Here is a 24,429-nt window from a genome sequence, read left to right on the forward strand (position 1 = left end):
GGACTATAGGAGTGGGATTTTCTGATTGTGAATTTGTAAAGAATTTCAGAGTGTTTCCTTCCAGTGTGGAATGCCACCTTAGACTGGAAGGAAGGTTGATTTTCAGAAATAGAGAGGACTCCCCATCACCAGTTAGTTGTCCTACTGCAATTAATGTCGTGTCTGGGATTTCATTATTCTGGAAGTGAACTTCTATTTGGTCAGGTTTTTTTTCAAACATGTGGCATGTGCCGTTTAAACTAACATGGTTGACACTATGTTTCAATTTCATTGGTCGGCTAGTCTGGGTCCAGAGGACCTTGTTTTTACAATCTATGAGGGGAGACAACCTACGCAGGATGCCATTCCCTAGTAAACAAGGTGTGCCCTCTGGAGTCACAACTATGACCGGGTGCTTCACCTTGTGTCGCCCAATTTTAATGTCCAAATCCGCAGTCCCCTCAACGGGAATTTCCTTTTCATCGAAGTTCTGAAGTTGTCCAGGAAGAGGGGTGAGAGGAATTTGGTACTTCTCCCCCCTTCCCGAATTCAGTTGATCAAAGGCCCTTTTTGACAGAAGGGTAGCTTGGGATCCAGTGTCCACCAGTGCCAAAATTGTACATTGCCCCTGTATTTGGACCAGGGCATAGAATCTTCCTTCCTTTTCCTCAAGGGGGAGAGGTAATGCACATTTTTGGCCAACTGGTGGGTTAGTTTCTTGGTTTTGGATACTGACAGAAAGGTGATTCGGGCAGGATTCTGTTTGGGATCTTGGGAATCTGGAAGAAAAAGGTGACAGCTAGATATGGGGGAAGTTTTGGGTTCCCCTGGTTCGGATTCTGGGCTGCCCCACCCTTTTTGGAGGCAGTCACCAGCATGGGTTTGAACCAGGTGATTTTGGTGCTGGTGATTTGGGGTTTGATGATGGGCGGTGCTAACTCGATCCCCACATCTACCCAGTCTGGATTGGGATCCTTTGGGACCTATTTTTCTTTGGGAGGAGTTCCCCCATCCCTGAAGGAGAAGATCCTTTTCCCAGAATCCTCTGAGGATCCCGCTCCTTCAAACTGGAAGATTTGTACCTCCTCCTCAAAATGGGTCTTTTTAGGTTCTTTATTTCTCCTATCCCCTCTCTGCTCCTTGGGTTGCAGATTTTCGGGTGCAGGAGATTTTGGTTCCGGTTCCTGGGTTTCCAGGGGCTTTTTTACAAGGGGGAAGGAAGCTTCCACGAAGGCTTTACACCCTCCTTCCCCTTGTGCCTCCTCTCTGGGAACCGGTAGGTTGTCAGGGTTCTTCCCCCGTCATTGCTCTGGAGCACCAGATCCTGGATTTGAGGCATTCTGAGCCGCCATGCTCATCTGAGGGTTCTGTTGAGCCCTCAGCATGCGACCCAGATCCTGTGCCATGTTCTGGACCTGGGGCTCTAGTTGGAACACCCGCTCTGGCGGGTACGGGGTCCTCATGTCTCCGCTGGGTTGATCCCGGGAAGGGTAGCTATCCCTTCTCACAAAATATCCCGTGTTAGGGAACTTTGGGTACCCCTCCACCCTTGGCCTCCCCTCTCCCGGATTGGGCTGTCTGGGCTCAGGAAAGTGGGGAAAGAAGGATGGGTTGTTTTGGGGGTTGAAATTTGGCGGGTACCTAGGAAAGAAATTTTGTCCAGTAGTATCCGGGATTATTGCCCTCCTGGGAGAAGTTAGGAGGGAAGTTCCCTGGGTTTCTTGCTGTCTGGTTGGATCCCGCCCCCCGCTCCCTTGGGCTAGAGGAGTCCACACATAACCCAGATTGGTCTATTCCCCTTGTAGCGTAGGCTGATGTAGTCAGGGGAGTTAGGGGTCCCATTTGTAGGGTTGCCTCCTTGGCTCCCTGTTTGTGATTGGCCCGAGGGCCTTCTGGGTTTGGGGTTGTTTTGATTCTGTGCGGGCATGTTTTTAGGCCCCCCCATCTCCAAATCTAAAATGGGGGCAACCTTCACCTCTGCCACTTTAGCAGCAGCAGGGGTGTTGGTTGTTTTGGGGCTTTTGGGACTATTTTTGTTTTCCAACGGCTTCTGCACCGCATAGATGCGCGTTGCTTGATCAATGACCCAGTCTAGTGATCTTTTCTCGTGAAAGTCCCTCACTAGCTGGGTCATAATATAGTTAGGGAGAGCGTGAAAGAAAGTGTTTACAAATTCTTTGCTGTCAGTGCGCACCCTTCTAGTGGTCTGCGCAGAGGCGCGTTTCAACTCCTGAACAAATTCTTGTGGAGCCTGGTGTTACGCTCACCTGGACCCGGTTTCAAACGGAACTGGACTGCTAAGGACTCCACCAGCGTGATTCAAAGAGCGGTGATGGCTGACTGGACTGGCCCTCCTAGTTTTGTCTGCTTGACCCGTAAGAATAATCTCCTAAAGGTAGGGAAAAGGGGATTAGCCACCCGTGGGCGAGAGGATACATACACTCAATTGTTCCCCACTGAACACCTCCTGTATTCCCTTTCACTGGTCTCACCTTATAGTTTGAAAAGATGAGCTCTCCATCCTGCGTGGAAGGCAGGGGCGTGTAGAAAACCAGTTACTTCACTGGTCTGATGACTCCGAGGTAAGGAGCATATAGTTCTTTAGAGTTCAAAATGTCTGTTATTCACTCTTGCCCCTCTTTTCTCCCTTTTTTTCTTGCAGCTTGAGCCGAGGGATGATCACCTCATTGGAAGGAGAAGCGCTTAGGTAAGAGTCTGTATTTCCCAAACTGTCCGGCGAAAAATAATGGTCCATATGTATTTAACTGACTACCTTCTGTCTCCCTACAGGTGCGGCATAAGAAGAAATGGTGTGCAGAAGAAGAATGCCTCGGGCGATGAACTCAAGTAAGTATCTTGCGCTGAAAGAAGATTGTCCTTGTTGGCAATTGGCTCACCTTGTTAATTGTTTTGTCTTTTCAGATGCCAGGATTTCGGCGACGAGGCGATGGAGGCTGCGCCGGGTCATGGAGATGCTGTGAAGACTGGTGAGTATGGCGCGGCGCTGCAGCAGGCGATGCGACGCGTTTGAATTTTAAGTCTTTTTCTCTATTCGATGGTGCGGCAGCTCTGAGAACTGCTGATGATCAAAAGGTAATGTCCTTGTTCTAACTTTTCCTTCTTCTTTCCCTTCTTTCTAGGATCTGGTCCGGAGTCGAGGCGGGCATGGCTGAAGACAGGATGCTCGACTTGCAGGCATGGTGAGTGTTACGCTGCAGAAGGCAGAATAACATGAAGCGTGTGCTGTTCATCGGGAGTGGTTTAAATAGCCTTCGAAGTAGTCCCAGGTAAGAAGTTCCAAAACCACACCCAATCAAAGAAAATAGTCCCTAAAGAAAAGTAATCCCTTCCAGGCCTCACAATGGCCTATGCTTAAGTTCCTTGCAGCATGGTCTGCATGAGGTAAGTTTAACAATATGAGCCGCACCCATGTAGCTACTAACTGGGATTCTGGGAATCCCAGTGGGTGCTTGGATGCCTGTTTCTTGGGCAGATGGACTTGATCCTGATGTCCGGGGGCAGGCATCATGATACATGGTCTTCCCCACATTGTAAGTTATAGGCTGCCTTGCAAGCCTCTTGAGGATTCCTGTGAACCGAAAAATGTTTCAGGATGGCCGCCCTATAGGTGCACCATCTGGAATGATTCTGATCCTCCAGCCCCGCAAAGAAGCTGGAGTACTCAGGAGAAAATGTCCACTTCACATACTGAATACAGCTTTGGCTGTCCTTCAGATAGAAAGTGTCCATCATCTGCTCAAATAGCTCAAGGTGCTCCCAAACCGAATATTTTGTATTCTTGTGATAGGGCGTGATGACGCTCCTAATGGCTTTTATTTGTTTCAGGAGATCTTTGAGCAAGGCCCTTTTGACTTTATTGGCTTTCTTAATTCGGGTCACCCTGGTCCACTCAACCTCTGACTCAGAGGCACTGCTACCAGAGGTGCCTGTCTGGTCTTCTAGGCTCTCCCAGATTCTGCGAGCTTGGGAATAGGTGGCACAATGTGCGGGCCTAGTTTCTTGGGTCCTGTGGCACTCAGAAGAGTCTTCTGACTCTTACTTGCTCCCAGGATTGGCTGAGTACCCCCCTCCCCCACTGTCCTAGCTGGGAAGAGGTTTTTAATATACTCTTAGTGGGCCTACCCTCATGGAATTCCCAACTAAATTTTACCTTCTGATCTCTGGATAAGTGATATTTCTGAGGATCCATTTCTCTGATTCTCCCCTCATTGGAGTCTCCCTGATCAGAGAAGATGGCCCTAGCACTTGGGAACCCATACATAGATGCCTGCCCATCCATTCCTGGGAGGCGCTGATCTATGTGCCCCATATTTCCCCTCAGGTTGAAGTCTGCCATCCCTGTGGCCCTTGGCTCAGGTCAGCCAGCGGACATGGGGGTGGCAGAGTCCATGGAGTTGAAGAGATGAAAGTCTCTGGTGCCAGGGTTCCTGAGGTTATGCTCAGGTGTTTCCCTCTCCCAGCGGACCTCATCTCTCTCAGCCCCTACTCACTGTTGATATGCAAGAACCTGACCCTTTTGTTCTTCTATCAAGGCCTTACTAGTCTCTATCAGTTGTTCCTGCATAGCCACCTGTCTATGGAGCCTGTCATTTTTCTCACAGAGAGCCTCATTGTCTCTCTGTGCTTCCTGTGTAATTTTGGAGTATTGGGCCAATTTGTGCTGCAGGAGGGTTACCTCCTGAGTACTGTCCTTACTGGCCTGGTCGTTCTTTGCTAGAGCATCTTCCACCCTCCTTGTGTGCTCTAACAGTTTTACGTAGTCTTTTTGGAGCTCACCCAGTCCCTCAAGGGCCAGGTGATTTCCTTCCATCTTGGTTTTTAAATAACTGACTTCCTGGACTAGGGTGTCCCTTTCCTGAATTAGAGTACCCCTCTGTGCAGCCAGGTCGTCCCTTTGTTTTTTGAGTGCACCAGCTTTCTGGCGCTCTTCATCAAATTCAGTCTGGGAGTCAAGGTCTTTGAGAATTAATTTGTTATTTTCTTCTTTTTATCTCATCAATCTGATTTTCCAGGGTGACTATCTGCCCTGTGCAGGCCCTATTATAGTTCACTTGCTGTTCCAGCTTTTGTTGGCTCCATAGTAGAGAGTCCAAACTTTCTTGGCACTCTTTTTGCAGCGCCAGTACTTTGGTATCCTGCTCTACCTTCTCTTGCTGCAGGATATCCAGATCTCCTTTTACTTTTATCAGGTACTGTCTGGTTTCATTCTCTGATTATTGGCTCTTTTGTAGCCTTTGCTCTGCAGAGTCCAAATCAGTTTGGGTTTTTTCTAATGATTGTACTTGCCTGTTTGCCAGATCTAGGTTTTCGGCATATTTTTCCTGTATTGCTCCAATGTGGAGGTACAGATATGCCGCTATTTTGGCAATTTTACTTTGCTCTTCTTTTACCTTAGGGGCCATGTACAGTTCACTAAGTGCCATGTGTAATGGACCCTGATCCTGCCATATATCTAATCCAGTGGCAGTGGCTTGTTCTTTGATTTCCTGCAACCAAACATTCTGATCCTGCTCTGTCCATTCACCCCTGACAAATAATTTGTGCAGTAGCTGTTGTTTTGCCATATTAATTTCTACTGGCGTCGCCATTCCGGAAATATTAATTTCCTTTCTGACTTACAGGAGTTATTTTATTTTTGCAAAACAGGCCAACCCCTTAGAGCGTTTCTACTGAAGGGTGTTTTTACAGTGTAACACAGTGTGGTACCCCAACAGGGTTTATGTACCCCGTCAATTAGCACGCTGTATTAGACTGTCACAAGTCGTATGTCTAATTCAGAAATCTCATGAGGAGCCCCCAATCTGTAAGTGATTTCAATCCGGCACTTCACCTAAGTCAATGCCTAGCATGTAATGCACAACTGAATTCTTTATTTATTTTGTGTCTGAAAGTTCTTTTATTCTGAACAATGTACCACTTATGTCACACCCCTGTTTTGGAACCCCCCCGGTCACACTGAACCAGGAATCAGACCGGTTTGCAAAGTTAAAACATTTATTTATGTAGTTCACAATATAATCACACTACGTTTAATGGTTATACAATAATCACCAATGGGGTGAGGTAACACTAAGCAATCTCTTTAATCACAAGGAGTAATAGTGAACAAAACAATTCAGCACAGAAATAATACTTTTGTGTGTGTGTTCAAGTCAAATAGTAATGTGGTTACTATTTCCCCCTTCACATCCCTCTGCCCCCCCAACAAGCAATGTAAAGAGATAGGAGGAGAGAGAACGGGTTTCAAGAATGCAAAATTCAAACAAAATGCCAATCCCAATTTCCCCCCAGGAAACACAAGAGAGAAACAGAACTGATTGGCAAACTGTCAAATGGTTTTAAAGTTATCTGAGAATGGATTGGGTAAAACACAAAATATTGTTTAAATGACTGAAATTGTTTACATTCTAATGGGTGCCGCTTTATATAGTTGCAGACACATACTAGCAATGATTTGACACTAATAATCAATGTGAAAACTTAAAACTGAGGACGGGTGCAATGAAAAGCTATTTTACACATGATAGAAATTTCCTAATACAAAATTTGTGGCAAACTTTTCCGTGCACGCTAATGGCGATTACAGGAAAACTATATAGATTTGAAATGCGGTTTTTGGTTCTATTTAAAGCCTGGGATGTTAGCTACAAACAGAAGTTGAAATGTTGTTTCTAGCTTAACAATTGAGAACGTTATGAATGTATCAGTGGAGGTCGTATTTCGGAGATAGGCGCAAGAGTGAGAAAACAGGCATGCGCTTTCAAAAGACAAACAGGGTTTCTTTACACTAGGGCATGACTATGAAGAAGAAAATACCACACAGAAGCACAGCCACTGGACCAGGGCGTTACTGGACCCGGGCGACTGCCTGCCGAGGAGCTTGCCTTCTTTAGATGAAATATATGAGCGCAAAGATATTTAACAATACTAGAACCGAAGGAGATGATAGGGATAATATAGAGAGTTCAGGCAATTCAAAAAGATTTCTAACAACGCAGGTTCTGAAGACAAGATCGGATGGATTTAGATAGGGATAGACTATGGATAGTACATATGCTAGTGACACAGTCCTATACTATGGATACTCACTATATATGTTTTGAACAGAATCGTCAGGAATTCTGGTCTGTCAAGGTTTCTGGACAGGAATTCTGCTGGGCACACCGGACTGGACAGGCTGCTGGGCACACCGGACTGTACTGGGTCTGCAATGGCTCTGATCACAGCTATCTGGTCACAGCACGGCACAGCACGGCACAGCACAACTGGATTGGATATTTTGGTTCTGGTAATAATTCTTTTAGCAGGAAAGCAGTTACAGCACAGCCCGGCTGTTTCTTTTGTTCCCCTTAGATTTTATGGGATTCTTTCTGGTTCTGGAAACTCAAGGCCTAGTTGAAAATGGTTCAACTAATGGAATGGGCCTTTCTGCTTGCCAAGTTTCTGGAGTCAGGAGCAAGGAATATGGATGGATCTGCTTCAGGGTGTTTCGCTAGGATCAGGATAGTGGGTGAATCTGTCTGTGTTTCTAAGTCCTCAGCTTTCTCTTTTTATGCATATGGTAAAGGGGTGTGTGTGCTGAATATCCTAAGCGCACCCCCTAGGCAGGCTATAGGTTAGAGTCTCCTCTCTCCCTTGATTAGAGGAGAAAACAGAGTGTCACCATGATGATGTGGGTTTATGAGTCAGATAATCCTCCACTTGCCTTTTGAACATAAAATCTACTTTTAGTACAATACATATTTACAAATGTGCAAACTTTCTAACAATAACATATATAGATTACATATTTTGTGGGGCAGATCCTCTTTCAAGCCCCTTCGCTATAGGATCTTAGTTCTGCTTTTGACTGAAATTCACCCTTTTTGTCCGGAACACATGGTTCAATTTCGGAGCAAATTTCCACGAATGTGCGCATTGTATAGGGGCATGAGCGTGTGAAGTTTCATGCTTTTGACATAAATACATTTGGTTTAAAACCATAATTTCCCTAGTTACTTCCCAGAACATAGCACAGAGTTCACAAGTCTGGGGTTAACATATTTTTCACAATTTTACACAGTAAATTATCAGTCTTTTTAAAAATGTGCTTTTGTCAAGGAGTTCCCCCTTACTCAGTTGGGTCCGTTCTTTGCTGGAGTCCTTGGTCGCTGCCTTCTTGCGGACGGACCTGATTTTGAACAAGGCTGCCCGAGTCTCTTCCGACTCCAGAGTGTGTTCAGTTTCTGAGACGCGGGTCCAGGAATCCGGGGAACTAGGAAAGGTGCAACTAGCACATGAGTCCAGGAAATAGGAGGAAAGGAAGGGGCAAGGAACGGGTAGATAGACAGGTACAAGGAAACAATACTGCGAGCTACAGGACACACGTCGGATCGCTACTTTGCAATAGCATTGAGACGCCCGGAGCCGCGGAAGGCGTGGTCTATTAATAGAATATGTTACGTCCAGCGCGTGGAGCGAGAAAGGGGTTTCATGCTAGACGGCCATGTTGGGAGTATTATGGAGTGCAAGCCCCGTTGTGACAAGGACCAGGAATTCCAAAAGGGACGTGTTCTGTAGTTCATGACAGCTTTTTGTCCTTGTGAATAAACAAATGGTTGTCTGTCCCCGCCTCCTTCTCCTTCTGGCAGCTCAGAAGCAATCTCCGCCCCCTTCCTTCTGGGAGAGGCTGTTTATGACTCTTCACACTCTGCATATCCTTTCAGCCAGAGGAAGTCATTGTCCTCTTCCCTTCAGCCCACAATCTCTTCCCCTGATCTAATCCTTACAGAGGTGTGATGTCCTGGCCTTCATGGGGGGAAGCTATCATACTGGTTGGGTGGCTTTGGGGCAGCTTAAATTCAATGTCATTTTGTTACATTTTTCTTGGTTTAAAACAAACTTGCAATATTCAAACCATCAGCTAAAACACTTATTCCAGCTTCTAAACCATTGGATGTAAGTAGTTACAACCTAGGTTACTCTCAATAACAGGTCACTTAGTTTTCAGACATTAGATTTCAATGGTACAAGTTTAAATCCTTATGATGCGATCTACTGACAGCTGTCATACAGGCGGCCGCTGGTACTGCGCCCAGATTTTGACAGATTTCACAAGCAGGCACATTTGCTGTGAATGTTTTGATGACAAATTCCGCTTTTCATGACATTGTATGTTCATAATGATTTCTTGAACTAAGTGACTAGTAACACCCAGCAAGAATATTGGATGTTTGATGGTGTTTTGAACCGGCATTCTGTATTTTCAGCAACCAAGAAAGGATTTGAAAACAAGATTCTGGATTCCTTTCAGCAAGACACTGCTTTTCATGCAGTCTCAATTTTTACTTGTTGGGCAGCCCAGTGACATGTTTCAGCAGTGAGGTCTCCGTTCTACCACTGACAACATACATGGTAGATTTGGCAGCCATCTTTACGTGTTGCAAAGCGCAATTTCCATAGGTTTGGCGCGCACAGGGGTTTTGCAGCCATTTTGATAATTCTGGCACCATCAGCACACAGTGATGCCACAGGGCAGAGCACAAGTGGGTTAATACATCCCACATGACGGATGTCAGTGGTACATGGGACCCTCCCGCACTGATAGCAGGGGCGGGGAGACAAGGTTACCATCGTGGTACCGTCCTTCACTGCAGCAGCAAAAGAAACACCAACAAGTTCAGCAGAGCCGGTGAGTCAGGAGGGAACCTGATAAAACCGAAGTGTGTTGAGCTTAAAGTTGCAGTGGCAACAAGAAAGAATATTAAAACTGAAAATATCAAAAGGCTGTAGGGAGGCCGATGGGAGGTGTCAAGGTGGTCATACAAGGGTCCAGCCAAATCCCTTGTACACTCAAAAGTCCTTGACATGTTGGTAAAGAAATGGAATTGTGAAATTGGCGTATGCAGCCGTCTGAGGGGAACGCTGTGTGAACTGTAAAAGAAAGCCTGACTGGGGGATGCAAGAAAGCCTGACTGGGGGATGCAAGAACGTCTGACTGGGGGCTGCAAGAGAGCCTGACTGGGGGCTGCAAGAGAGCCTGACTGGGGCTGAAAGTTAAGGGTTGGTCTGAACCAGACTGAGGGAGACTAACATTGAGAAACAGATGGGAGCCCGGCTGAGGGGGATCCACGGGTGAAGAGTAATCGCCTGACTTGAAAGAGAACTAGAAGTTACTTTTGTTTTATCGTTTACAGTGTATCAGGCCCTCTGAAGTAGGAGACTTTTACTTGAAGGAGTCTTGGACACAGAAGGTCTGAGCTTTGTTGAAAGGAACTGTAACCTCATACAGGAGAAGCCCAGGAGTGTGCTGTGCTTGAGGGTCCCACCTTTGGCCCATGTTAGAAGAAATGGGGGAAGGGAGAACCCGACCATAACATCCTGACCTATCATTTTGTGAACACTATCCCACACTGTTTTTTTTTTATAAATATATATATTTTTTTATTGAACCAAGTGGTTTGGCTTAATTACATTCACTTCATATTATAAAACATCAATAAAACTTCAATTAGTGTTCAATTGTACAGTGCATAGGTTAAAAACATATTTCTTGACCACACTTATTCATATGCAAAGATCACCTTTCTGTTCCATGGATACATTAGTTCTGGTTTTTAAAAGATTTGTATTAGACCTTGAGGTCAGGATGTTCCTTTTCATGGTTGCAGCTTTAGTTCGCAAGGAATCTTATTGTATTCATATTTAGTGATAATGATTCTGCATTAATTATCACACATTTTTTGCTGGTCAATATTTTGGTATTCCTTACAGTGTTTATGGAAATATGCTCTGCGTTGGTCAGACAAGTTTTCACATACCGTTCGAAGATGTTCAAGCGTTTCTGTTGCTGTGCTACAGTTGCAGAATTTACAATTAGTGCATAATTTTCAAGTTCCTTGCCATTGTGCCAATACTTTTTTGGTCAGCCATAGGTCAAATCTTGAGCACATCAGTTGTGATCTATATCTGGGATCGGGACATTTCTGGAGATATTTTGGAAGTTCTCCTCTTTTTTTAGTGCAAAGTTTGATATGGTGTACATTTTATAGGCACCAGCTTCAGTTAAAGTCTGTAGCCAATCATAATTCCATAGTTTTATGTTTGCACTAGTTGCATTTGACAATAGTCTTTCAATAGAGATATCGGCTTTTTCCATCAGTGTTTTACAGCAATTTTCCCAGTTAGTTAGAAGAGTATTATTTTCCAGCAATATGGTTTCCGAGATTATAGGAATTATAGTTGTTTTATATTCATTAGACAATAGACATTTCCTGTATAAGAAAAGAATGTTCCACCATATTTTACTTTTTAACGATGTGAAGCCAAGTTCATATCTGATTATCACAATTGGGAAGCTATTTGGTACCGGCAACAGTGTTTTCCAATAGCATCCTTCGATACAGTCGCATTTTGGTTGGTACTCAGGCAGTTTCACTTTGGCTCTGTATATTATAGTTGGTATTACTTTTTGGTTGTAGAATATGATCGATGGTTTTATTCAAAATTTCCCATATTTCGCTTGGATTACTCGGGCCTGAGATGATAATGATTTTATTTTAGCTTTGATTTCAATTTGTTATGGTGTGTCGCAAATATCGTTGTTAAAGTTTACTCCTAGATATCTATATTCAGAGACTGTTTCAAGATGTACATTACTAAGTTACCATTTATATCCATCAGTTTTTGAGTATCCTTTTTTAATAAAGAGTCGCATGATTTTTGTTTTGTCCGTATTTATTTCCAGCTTGTTTTTTTGCATATAATTTTGCAATTCTAATAGCTGATGCTGCAGGCTGATAGGTGTCTGGTCGACTAGTATCAAGTCGTCTGCATATAGTAGGTACGATATTATTTGTTTTCCTACTTTTGGCGGATAAGCTTTAATTTCGTTCTAGCGAGAGCCTAAATCATGAATGTAGAAATTGAATAGCCAGGCTGCCAGTATGCAGCCCTGTTTATACCTTGAGATGTTGCTATCGGATCAGATAGGATACCTTTTTCATCCTGCTTGATTCGAATGATTGTATTGGTGTAAAGTTGTTATATTAGATTTACTATATAATTTGGGCAATCTGCATTCTCCAATTTTGACCATAGTCTTATTCTACTCACTGAATCAAGCATCTGGCGGAAGTCCACAAAGGCTACACATAATGGAATCAGTTTTTTTTTTGCTTGCTCTTTTAGGGCCAATAGGATTAATAGATTAGGGCTCATTCCAATACCAGCGATAAATCCAGATTGGTAACAGTCGGTTAATTTTGATTTAATGAGCCATTTTTTCATATCTCTAAGCACAAATCTTGCAAATATTTTCTCTGCAGAATCAAGCAATGCTAGGGGTCTGTAATTCGCGGGATTACTTCTGTCCCCCTCTTTAGACATTGGATTCAGAATGGATTCTTTCCATATAGGTGGTATTTTTCTGGTTAACATCACAGTCTGATATATGTTGTATAGTATTTCAGTCCATTTCTCAGTTTGCAGTGTTATGGTTGCATTAGACATGCCGTCTGTTCCTGGTGCGCGAGATGTATTCAACTTCTTAATCTCAAATTGGATATCCAGACAATCAATATTTAGTTCATGAAGATCAACTAGTACTGTTTTATTTACGCTGATATCATTTGAGTTGAATAATTTACCATAATATTCTAACCCTTTTTTTCCGTTTATTGCATTTAGTAATAGAGATTTATGTCCATCATTATAGGTGTTCTAAACTAAGTGCCAAATGTGCGAGGTGGATTTGCAACATAACGCTTTCAGCGTTTGTTAATTTTTAAGGTGTTTATTCATGGCTATTATTTGTTTGATGTTGTTTTTATATTTTATCTTTATTTTCTGTATTTCAATTACTCATAGTTCAATTGGTGATTTCTTTGCTTGTCTTATTCTTTGTCTCATTTCAGTTTTTAGGTTTTTATCTTCATATCCAATATATGCTTATGTTTGAAGTTGGGGTTGCAATCGCGTTGAGATTGGTTATGGAATAATTCTAGGAATTGATTTTAAGGAGTGACTTCAGATATCATAGCTGATGAGCTTTCTATGTCAATTATTTGAGCATTCTCCTGTACGACTTTGTTTACTAATTGATCCAGTTTTACAGAGCTCCATTTAAGTCTATTACGACCATCATTTAGCAATAGTTCGCCTATATATCTCTTTTGGTCTGTATATGTGCACCAGTTCCATGTGATCTCCATCATATTATGATCACTTTTTGTTGTTTCAATTATCTTAAATGCTTGGATTTCGTTCAAGTTTTGTGCGGATATGAAAGCGTATTCAATGATAGGGTTGGCTTCATTCCTTTTCCAGGTTGGTTTTAGACTAATTTCCGAGGATACAGTGCTGTTAAGCATTATGAAATTTCTTTCTTGCATTAGTCTCATCCATAGTTTACTTTTGTTAGACATAGAGTTGTAATTTAAGGCAATACATTTTGTGTTAAAGTCCCCTGCTATAATTGTCGTATATTGCACAGTGTCGTTTTCAATCATATCAAGCAAGTCAACTATGTGTTTAATGAATAGATCATCAGTGATGATTGCAGAATTCCAATAAACATTTATTATCGCGAGGTTTTTTGACTTGGTTTGCTTTAGCCCTCCAATTTCTATTTTTACCATTTGTAAGCAAGGGTGCGGAGAGTTCCAAGGGGTTATCCTCCCTTTTGCATCTATACGTAAGGCGGTTAGCAAACCTGCCATTGGTCTTCCTTTTTTTTCTTTTTTCATTGCAGGGATCCAGTATACTTCATAGCTAGGAAATGTTGGCTGTGAAGTTATCCACGTTTCTTGCAGTGATATCAGCTTACATGTATCCAGTGTACATTCCAAATTTGTGTTTAGCAAATGAGTAAATTCTCTAGTCTCTAGTATTCTATATTATAGTATTAAAGGGTTGTCGTTCAGTTTAATCCTATTGAACGCTGCTGTGATTAGTTTTGTGAATAGCCTCAGATAGCCTTGTCCATTTGGTTTCTCGGTTTTTATTCCGGCTCGGTTCTCTATATACTTCTCTTTGTAAGTTCCCTCTTGCTTCTGTTTTCATAATTTAGTGATAAGGATTGGCAATATTTTTATTAGTATAGGGCCTTTTATTTCGTCAATACGGCACTAAGACTGCCTTATTATTATTTGATGGTCATAGCTTGCTCCCATCTTAGATTTAGGTTTATGTGGGGCATTTTTGTCACCCATTTATACAGTTTAATAAACACCCATGAACTGTGATCAATTGTGTCTGTCTTTACTGTTGCCACCATGAGTCCTTTACAGAAGGTAGCAATGATTAGGTGCCAATATCAAGAGATGAAGCATGGGATAACATCAGGAAGGGATAACGGTACAGAAGAGGAACAGATGGGAACATCAAGTACTTAAGGCAGGACTCAGAAGCAGGAGGAAAACAGTCTGATTGTCAGCCAGCAAAGGAAGGTTCGGGTAGGCTGGGTTGGCCCTAGGCAGGACCTGACTGTGGAAGGAAGAATAAGAGTGGGCCAGGAAGACTACAGTAAATTCAGAGAAGCAAGAGGATAAGAAGCAGGGGTTGCCTGCAAAATGCCAACCCCAAAAGATGTCTCTCCAGCTCTCCCTGCTGGTTACTCTTGCTGATGATCAGCCGTCAAGAGTGAGACTTGGAGTATGGGAATCAAGAAATCCCACAACCAGAGAGTCATCAGAGGAAGAACATATAAAAGCTTGGAAGTCCACAACTCCTAGGGAACTGAGGAGGGGTGATGAAACCCCTTTTCAGAACTATAATAACTGGAATGGACAATCAAAATGCTGGGGGAGCCCTAGGGGCCTGGTGTGACTCGAAAGGACTTTGTGACAGTCTGCCAGGAGAAAAGAGACCAAAGTCACCACAAGGAGAAATACACTCTTGATAGTTTGCATTTGGGTAAGATCCCATCTGTTTACTTCAACCGGCCCCCCCCCAAAAAAGTATAAGCTTATTAGTAAATGCTATGACATAGTATACTAAATGACATTTGCTGGCATAAAACGCTTATGGATACCTTTCAGTATATAGATCAATTCTATCTCTCTAGAGATTTAACAGTATTTGTGTAACAGTACATTGTAACCAATAACAATTAAACAATGGCTGTGGCATAGACAACTCTCGCAGTACAGACCATCAATCCATTCTACACATGCATGTCAAGGCACTTTAATAGGGATGCTCTCTGTTGTTCACCCACACATGAAACGGGAGCCACACCTTCAAAAATGTCTGATAGATACCATAAGCCAATGCACACACCTTTTCCATTGCCAATACTACCCACAGCTTCATCCACCATAATGCCACCCCCTCAGCAGTTTTCCATTGGTGAGCCAGCACCATCCTGGCAGGTGTAATTAACCTCACTTGCGATTCACTCGCTGCATGCACTCCTTTTTTTAAAATTACTTAATTTTTAAAGTTTACACATACAAACAAACACATTTGCACCAACCGGGTGGGGACATAACAGTTTCAACCTGCAATTTTTTTACTGCTCTGGTACCTCCCACCTCTGACGCTCAACTTGACTGTCTATAATTGTTCACTTGTCCCCAATGACATGGTCTGCTGCGTGTAGCTCTGCTGAACGACATTTGTCCCTCCTCCTCATTTACATATCTTGAGATTGCTAGTCTGAAGTCTCAGTACTGTTTAGCATGTGTGTTATATAAGGGCCCCAGATATCGGGGGGACGTGCATGTAGTGGTAGTGTCCTTCTAAATTCAGTGTCCATATCTTGACAATACAGAATGTCTTTCTTCCAGGCTGTGAGTGTGGGAACTGGGCCACGACCCCATGTTATGGCAATCATCCTGCGCGCAAGGACCAGGAGAAGGGCTGCCAGTTTCCTTGATGCGGGTTGTAAGTATTTGGTCAGCCCCAAAAGGGCCACCAGCGGGAGTGGGGACCGTTCCTCACCTAGTATGTCGGCTATTGTTTGTAAAACCATAGTCCAGAATCAATATATCTCAGGGCAGTTCCAAGCAAGGTGGAGGAAATCTGCGGATGTAGCGATGCATCTTTCACATTGTGCTGACAGTTCTGGATGGTGTCTTTGTTTTTTGGCAGGAATGTAGTAGGTTTGGTGCACAAAGTTAAAATGGATTTGTTTGAGACGCGTGTTTATGGCGACTTTCTGAGTTTGACGAAGGATGTAGGTCCAATCCTCCTCCGGTATTGTCGCTTGGATGGCTGTTTCCCATCTCAACCTCACTCGGGGATCGATTGCTACCGTATCTATTAAAATGGATTTATATAACAATGACACTAACCTCCCTTCGCCCTGCACCTGGATTACATTATGTAGTAGATCCCATGTTTCTGGTTGTTTGGGGAATGATGGGAACAAGGCTTGTAGGGTGTATCGTAGCCTGAAGTAGAGGAACGTGTCCAGTTAGGTAGTACCTGCTCTCTCTTTGGCCATCTGTGGGGTTAGGAAGGTGCCCTTGGGGAAGAGGTCTCCAAGGGATTGAATGTTAAGTTTGTCTAACCAAACCAGAAATATCTTTTCGGCTGTTAGGGGAACTCCTGGAATGAATTTGATGGGTGGTAGGGGCGAGAAACTTATGTCTACTCCATACCTCCGAGCAATCTTCTTCCAGATTGCATAAGTGGATAGGGCAGTGTTTAACGTATTGTGTGGTACTGGGATTTGGCTGATAATGACAGCTCTCAACAAGTTTGGGGATGCTACAGCTCGTTCTACCTGTACACGGGGGCGTATGAAGTGTATTGTGCACCAGTGACTTAAACATAGTGCCTGGGCCGCCCAATGGTATTTCTCAACATCTGCGAGTGAGAGGCCACCACACGACGTTGGAAGTGTTAGAGTTGCGTGAGCTACCCGTGCTGGTTTCCCCGCCCACAGTAGCTCAAGGATGAGACTTCTGACTTTTTGGAAAAAGGATCTTGGGAGGAGTAGTGGGATATTTGTGAACAGGTAAAGGAGTTTGGGGAGTATGACCATTTTAGTTAGGGAAGTTCTGCCCCATAGTGTTAGTGGGAGCGACTTCCACCTGTGGACCCGTTCCTGCAGGGAGCTTAGTGTTGTCTCATAATTGTCTTTATAAATGTCGTTATGGTTGAGAGACATGTAAATACCTAGGTATCAAACTTTTCAGCTCTCCCACTGAAAACCGTGATCGTCTGTGAATTTGGTCATGTTCGGAGTCAGGGGGAATATTACTGATTTTGAGTGATTGGTTTTGAGGCCAGAGATATGACCAAACTTAATCACTTCCCGCATTATTGGGTTGAGGTTAGTTTGAGGGTCATTGACAAATAATAAGGCATCATCAGCATATAGGGAGACCACTAGTTTATGGGGTCCTAACCTAAGACCCCTGTGCAGTTGGTTGGACCTTAGTCTCGAGGCTAGGGGTTCCATCACTAAGGCAAAAATGAGCTGACAGGGGGCAACCCTCTCTAGTCCCGCGTTCAAGTTTGATGCAAGGAGATCTCGTGTTCCCCAGAGTGATGTAGGATCGTGGGTCATTGTATAGCAGTGAGACAAGTTTAATGAAGAAGTTCCCAAGTCCCATTTGTTTGAGCGTTGTGAAGATGTAGGGCCATTCAACTGAGTCGAATGCCTTCTCGGCGTCTAGTAAGACAGCTATTGCTCGTTGTGTTGGATCGAGTGCCTCTATGACGCCGAAAAGCCTTCAGATGCCATAGGTCGTGCTGCGCCACGGTATGAAACCAGCCTGATCTCCAAGTGCCAATGCTGGCATGAGGGGAAGTAGACGTGATGCTAGGATTTTGGCCAGGATTTTATTGTCCAGGTTGATTAAAGAAATTGGCCTGTAGGATGCGTACTCTTCGGGGGGTTTGCCTTCTTTACGTAAAACAATCACATTGGCTTCTCGTAGTGTGGGTGGGAGAATCCCTCGGTCTATGGATTCTTCGTAGACTCAAAGTAATCGTAGGCTTTGTAGAATTCTCCCGTGAGCCCGTCGGGCCTGGTGCTTTGGTGTTCGGGAGGTGTTTGATTGCTTCCAGGATTTCTTCTGTGTTATGGGTGTGTTTAGGGGTTCACGCAGCTCATTGTCCACCCAGTACAGTTTGTTGTCGTTGAGAAAGTTTTGCAGTGTCTCTGGATTTATACTGCCTTTGGAACTGTATAGGTTTTGCTAAGAATCACGGAACACGCTGACCACTCCTTGCTCTGTGTAGATTAGGGTTCCGTGTGCATCTCTGATGCGTTCCACTCGGGTAGGTTTTCTATCAATTGCTAGTAGGTGGGCCAGCAGCGCTCCCAATTTCTGTCCTTCACCATATTGGCGGATTTGGTGCCTGCGCCCTAGGAATCTCAGCTCACGCCCGGCTGTTTCTTTAAACTTCAGTAACTCTTCCTTGAGGTCAGCCTGGTTCTGCGGATCGGTGGAGGTATTGCATTTGAGTTCAAGCTCTTTCAGGCGTTGTTCACTGTCTGCTAGTTCTTGGCATAACAGCTTTAAGATACCGTTCTCTTTTGCCATGCAAACTCTGTGAATATAACACTTTAGGGTTTTCCACAAGGTGCCAGCAGAGCTTACAGAGTCTTGATTTACTTCCAGAAATGTTGTGATTTCTTGTTGTAGTTCTGTTGCGAACACTGAGTCTGCTAGGGAACCTGGTTTGAATCTCCAGTTGAGGCCTGGTACTGTAGCGGCGGCTAGCTTGAGCTCAAGCGTTACCATCAAGTGATCTGAAAAGGATTGTGGAAAGATATGACTGGGTCCCCAATTGAAAAGACTTTGAGCTGATGCCAGGATGTAGTCTATGCGGGAGCCGGTGTTGTGGACAGCTGACTGGAACGTGTATTCTCTTGCATCACGGTTGGAGTGTCTCCATGTGTCGATGAGATCGAACGTATGGCAGATCTCCCTGACCTGAAGACTCGCTTTGGATGGTTTGCCAGTCGTGTTATGAGATTTGTCAACACTGGGGTCTATCGGCATTTTGAGATCCGCTCCCCAGATGATCGTCGCTGCGTTGACTTTTCCTAGCTGTGTCGTGACCCAGTTAAAGTTGCTCAGTCCGTCTGTATTGGGAGCGTACGAGTTCACTAGGATCACTTCTCTCCCCGCTAGGATTCCTTTCACCTGGAGGGCTCTACCCTCTGAAGTTGGCTTTCTTGTCAATTAGAATTGCGACACCTCTTGCGTAGGATGAGTATGATGAAAAATATCTGTGGTACCCCCCAAGACCGGGCCCAGTGTTGCTCTGAGGATGGTAGAAGATGGGTCTCTTGTAGCATGGCCACGTTGACTTTGTGTCTCCTGAGATATTGGAGGATTCTTCTGGTCTTTGCTGGGTGGTTGCCACCTCGAATATTCTAGGTGGCAATTTTAAACAGTGTCATCGGAGGATGGACGGGTGCTTGGTGCTGAGCATGTCCCAGTCAACATTTTCCAGCTGGAGCTTGGGCTCGTGGGAGGATCTGTTGGATCTTGTCGTCATCTGAGTGGGGTTCTGTGACATGGTCCCAATGGTGAGTAGGTGAGCAGTAGATGATACCTTGAAGTTATTGTGCTCCCTCCCTTGCGTGGGCAACCCCCAACTGGCCCACGGTGAACTTTCCCCTATAACCTGAACATTTAACATTGCTGCACACGGGGCGCTGGTGACCTTCCAAGAGGGGAGAGGCTTGCTTAGGTTAAAGAGTATGACTACTGTGGTGATTATTTTCAGGTTGTGGCGGTAGTTTGCTGCCCCTGTAGTTTGTAGTTTACTAAGTAGTTTATGGCGGATCTCTCCTCATCCGGTCCCTGCGTTGTTGGAGGCAGGTCTGCAGCCTGCCCGGTCTAGGTAGTCACTGGCTTCCTCTGGTGTATTGAAGAATTGAGCTTTGCCCTCGTGCAGAGTTTCGCGGGGAAGAGCATTGAATACTGTATTTGATTGTCCTGCAGTTGGCGTTTGATGACCGTGTATGATCTTCTTTGCGCCTGGACAGCTTGGGAGAAAATTGGATTTGATTGCCTTCATATTGAAGGTCTCCTTTTTCTCTGGCTGCTCTGAGTATTGCGTCACAATCTTTATAGTTTAATAGCTTCGCTATGATCGGGCGTAGATTCGTGCCTGGGATTGGCCTAGTGTTGGGAACTCGGTGTGCCATCTCAACAACAAACAGCTGGGAGAGGGTCTCAGCTCCAAAGAGTCCCATGCAGATCTTTTCTATGTGTTCTTCCATTTTGATCCGCGGTTGTTGCTCTCTGACCCCGATTCTGATGTTATTTCTACGAGATCGTCCCTCTAAATCTTCATTTTTAGCACATACTGCTTTCATTTGAGACTCCAGCACAGATACTCTGGAGGTCAGGGATGTGGCTCCGTCGGCGAGATCTGACACTCGCTGGTTGACCGCATCTAATCTGTCAGCATGCTTGTCTAGGCGATGTTGGAGTCGATCGACCTTCGAGGACAGCGTGTCTAGTTTGCTGCCTAGGCCTCCAATTCCGGCCTTGAGGTCTAGTAGGATTTCTCTGATATCAAAGCTCTGTGCTTCCTCTTCCATTTGGGAAGTTTCTTGCATAGGTGATTGCGGTCTACTGCTGGGGTTAGACGGTTTGGTGGAGGAGCTAGCTTCGAAATTCAACTTTCTTTGGGATTTGTCATTCTTCCCCATGTTCAGCACAGTGTTGGTTGCTGCTTGCCCATGGGTGTCGGTTAGCTGCAGTGCTGAGGATGATGGCTTGCCGTGGACACCCGCCTGTGACAGTACGCCTCAGCGTTATGGGTCAGTTGTGGGGTTGGTTACCTGGCCTTGCGTGATCTAATTAGGCTGTGCCTGAGATGGTTCTGGGGAATGCGCAGGATCTCTCTTACTGGGTGGCACAGAGGTGGGACCTTGAGGCAGTTGTTCTTCAGCCTGTGCTTCTCTAGGGTGCAGCTCTCCGGGTGTGTGGGGCGCACTGTCAGCGTATGGCGATGGCTATTGCTTGCGTGGTTTTTCTGTGGTTTCAGTGTTGCATGAATTGTGACTCCCAGGCTGAGGTAGGGACCGTTCTCAGATTTGGATAGCTTGGTGTGCCCTGGAGTGCGACTCTCCATCTACGCAAAGGCTGTTATCCTGCAATTCTGCTGTTAGGCAGGACGTTGATCATGTTGGTAGCCTGGGGGCCCTGACCCCTCGCCTGTTGTGCGAGAGGGTTGAGCCACTTATGGGGTAGTTGTGTCATTCAACCTCATTGCTTGCTTGTACCTCCACTTATGGAGTAAGGCATCTATTGCGTGACACACACGCCCAGACCTGCGAGGCAACAGTACCTGGTGTATCAGGTGCCCCACTGCTGCCCTGCAGATCGATCAGATCCGGCAGCGCCCGTGCTTTGGCTCGTAGTGAGCCTGAGTACTTTGCCTTCGCCTTGGGGCGGGGGTCCGCTCTGGCCGTGGTTTGAAAAGTCTTGCGCCATGGCGCTTAGCGTCTGTGTTAATTCAGAAGGTTGGCCATGACGCCGGGTGAACTGGGGCATCCACAGCGCTGGCCGGATGGTGACACGCGCGGCTTCCTTGGAGCACTCCTACCTCGGTCTTGATTGGAATCCTCCTGGGCCTTGTGACGCCATCCCCCCTCTCTTGTTGGCTAGTAGGCTGGGCTCACTGCTGGCAACTGGAGCACACAGGCCCCTTCAGGCGCATGGGTCTCGCTCGCTCCTCGGGTCGCCCACTGGTCTTCTGTGGTGTCTTCAGCCGCTCCCCACCAGCGCCCAATGTCACTTGTCCAGGCTCCTCCTCTGGCGGTCGCCGACCACGCTGCCAACGCGGCTCCTGCCAGCCGGGGCCCTAGTGCCGCGCGGGTGGGTAGGCCTCCATCAGTTGTAACATCGGAGTGCAGATTCACCATCGATGGCGTCGATCGTGGGCTCTACATGGGCAGCAGTGCCTCCCGTGAGCTCCAGGCAGCGAGGGACAGCAAGACAGTACCACAGAGTAAGGATGTTACAGGATTAATTCGGGAGCTGCACGTAGCTCTTTAGGGAGCCGCCATCTTGGCCGACCCTCTAGCACCCTCTATGTGACAATTGCACCCTTAAGATGTCTTTAATATGTCCCAAGGTCTCCTTCTAGAAAGCCGGTGCTTACTGACAGGACCACCACATGTGCTGCTGATCCCTGATTTCCCCACAATTCCTTCAGCATAGAAGTGCGTACCGATTATGTATTTTCTGAAGCCTCTGCAGCGTAAGATAGCATCGAAAAACATAATTTGTAAGCTGTTTCTTTAATCGTGGAACACCTTAACGTTTTTTGAGCCCTCCACCCGATTTGGCCCCATACATCCACAGAGAATTTGCTTTCCCACATTTCCATAATAAATAATAAATTAGCATGTATATAGCGCTATGAACCCTCAGGCATCTGAGCGCTGCTTATTATTACCCAGTGTGTGGTGTTCATTTATCGACCTCAGAAGGATGAAAGGCTGAGTTTGGCCCTGCCGAGATTCGATCCTGCATCAGCAGGTTCTGCACAGATATCAAAGCGAGCACTCTACTCGAGTTGCTATTGGACCGGCATATATGGTCTGCATATAGTGAAACCGCTCCCTTTCGCCCATCTGAAATTTCGTTTTCATATCTCCGAACGAGAATCGTCCTTATACAAATCCACCAACGCTACTATGGGAAATCCACTCCAGCCCTCCCAAAACCTGCCCGAACAGCAGGGGCTAAACTCTGAATTGTGTTGCACACTTTTACAGGTGCCCAGTCCAGGGGCTAAGGGGTTAAACCCTTCTGTCTCAACGCCGGATTCCAGTACCATATTATAATTACTCCCCTAATAAAGATGGTCTTGGTATATTTTTTTGGTGCCCGGAACCATGTGACAGCGGAAACAGAATATGCCATCAAATATTATTGTATGGTGCTAATTGAGTATGTTATTTGCTGTGCTGGGTGTAGAAGCATTCATGCCAGAAGGTACCACTGCTATTAATCTCTTCTCGATTTTTTTTACATACACAGCTTTCAAGAGCTGTAATCTTCAAAGTGTCAGAGATAAAAATTCCCAGATATACATAAATTTGAACAACCTCAATAACTTCCTTATCCATCTTCCATAAAACTGCAGGGGTGTTCCTCTTTTGAGGATGAATTATAATGATTTTAGTTTTTTTATAATTTATACTGAGGTTATTGTTAGAGTATTGACAACATTTGTCCAAGCTACGTTGGAGTACAATGGGAGTTCTATCCCTCAGGAGGGTATTGTAAGCATACGCAAGCCAAATAATCGGCTGTTGGCTAATTCTGGGGAGAAAGTTTGAACCGTCCTTCAAATAGTGACCCATGTCAGAGACATATAGATTATACATTGTAGGTGCTAATGGACAATCTTGTTTAAGTCCAAAATTAGATTTTATTTTCTCGCTTAATGTACCCTCTTGATTAAGACGAACTTGGACCACGTTGTTAGTGTATGACTCTATAATAAAATGCAGTACAGTTGGACTTAAATTCCATTCTCAGAGTTTAGCCCATAATAATTGTCGGTCAACAGTATCAAAAGCTCCTTTGTAATCAATAAAACATATGTGCAGAGTACCCTCTTTCTTTCTAATATTCTCATGTATTAGATGAAGTAAAGGCCAAGCATTTGATGGGCGCGCATACCTTGTCTAAATCCTGTTAATTGTTTGGGAAATAGATTATAATTTTTTATCCAGATATTCAGTTCTGCTAACAGCAGTTGCGCAAAGATTTTAGAACAGGCATCTGTCACGGCAAACAATCTATAATTATTAGGATCTTCCCTAACCCCTTTTTAAAAAAAAAAAAAACAGTGATCGTTATAGATGCTTTCCAACTGACTGGAATAAAGCCAGTTGATACAATTGTATTCAATAGATTAGTAACGATCCTGGGCCAGAAACCCAGGGTTTTCTGATATATTAAATATGGGATACCATCTGGACACAGGGCTTTGGATGGTTTCAATTTGATGATGATTCTTTCCAGCTGTTCTTCATTAGGAATTAGTTAAGCAAGACTATCTTAAACACATGGTCACACCTTTGCTTATGAGTGAAGATTTCGGACTCCAGTATAATTGGCTAATGTGATTTATCCATACCTTCTCAATTATCGGACTGATTTTCTTTTTCATATTATTAGTATTCATACTGGATGACTTATACAAGCCCCAAAATCTGCAAGCATCAGTAGTTCTTAACATATTTTGCAACTGAAGCCCATTTTTAGAGGATTCAGATGCTTTATGCCTTTTAACAAAATTCTTACGTAGTTTCAAGATTCACTATTTTCCTCTTTAGTAGAATCTTGTCAGTGGTGTATCTCTTTAGAAGTCAAATTTACCTATAATGTTTTTGTTTTTCTTTAGCAAGCACTATCTCGAAAGATTTACTCTTCGTCAAGGCCTTCGAAGATCCCCTTTTGTGACCGCTTTGTACATGTTGTTTCGACAAAACTATTATTTCTTTTAACT

This window comes from Ambystoma mexicanum, chromosome 5q (genome assembly GCF_040938575.1).
Source record: "Ambystoma mexicanum isolate Mex_15411 chromosome 5q, UKY_AmexF1_1, whole genome shotgun sequence".
NCBI lineage: Eukaryota > Metazoa > Chordata > Amphibia > Caudata > Ambystomatidae > Ambystoma > Ambystoma mexicanum.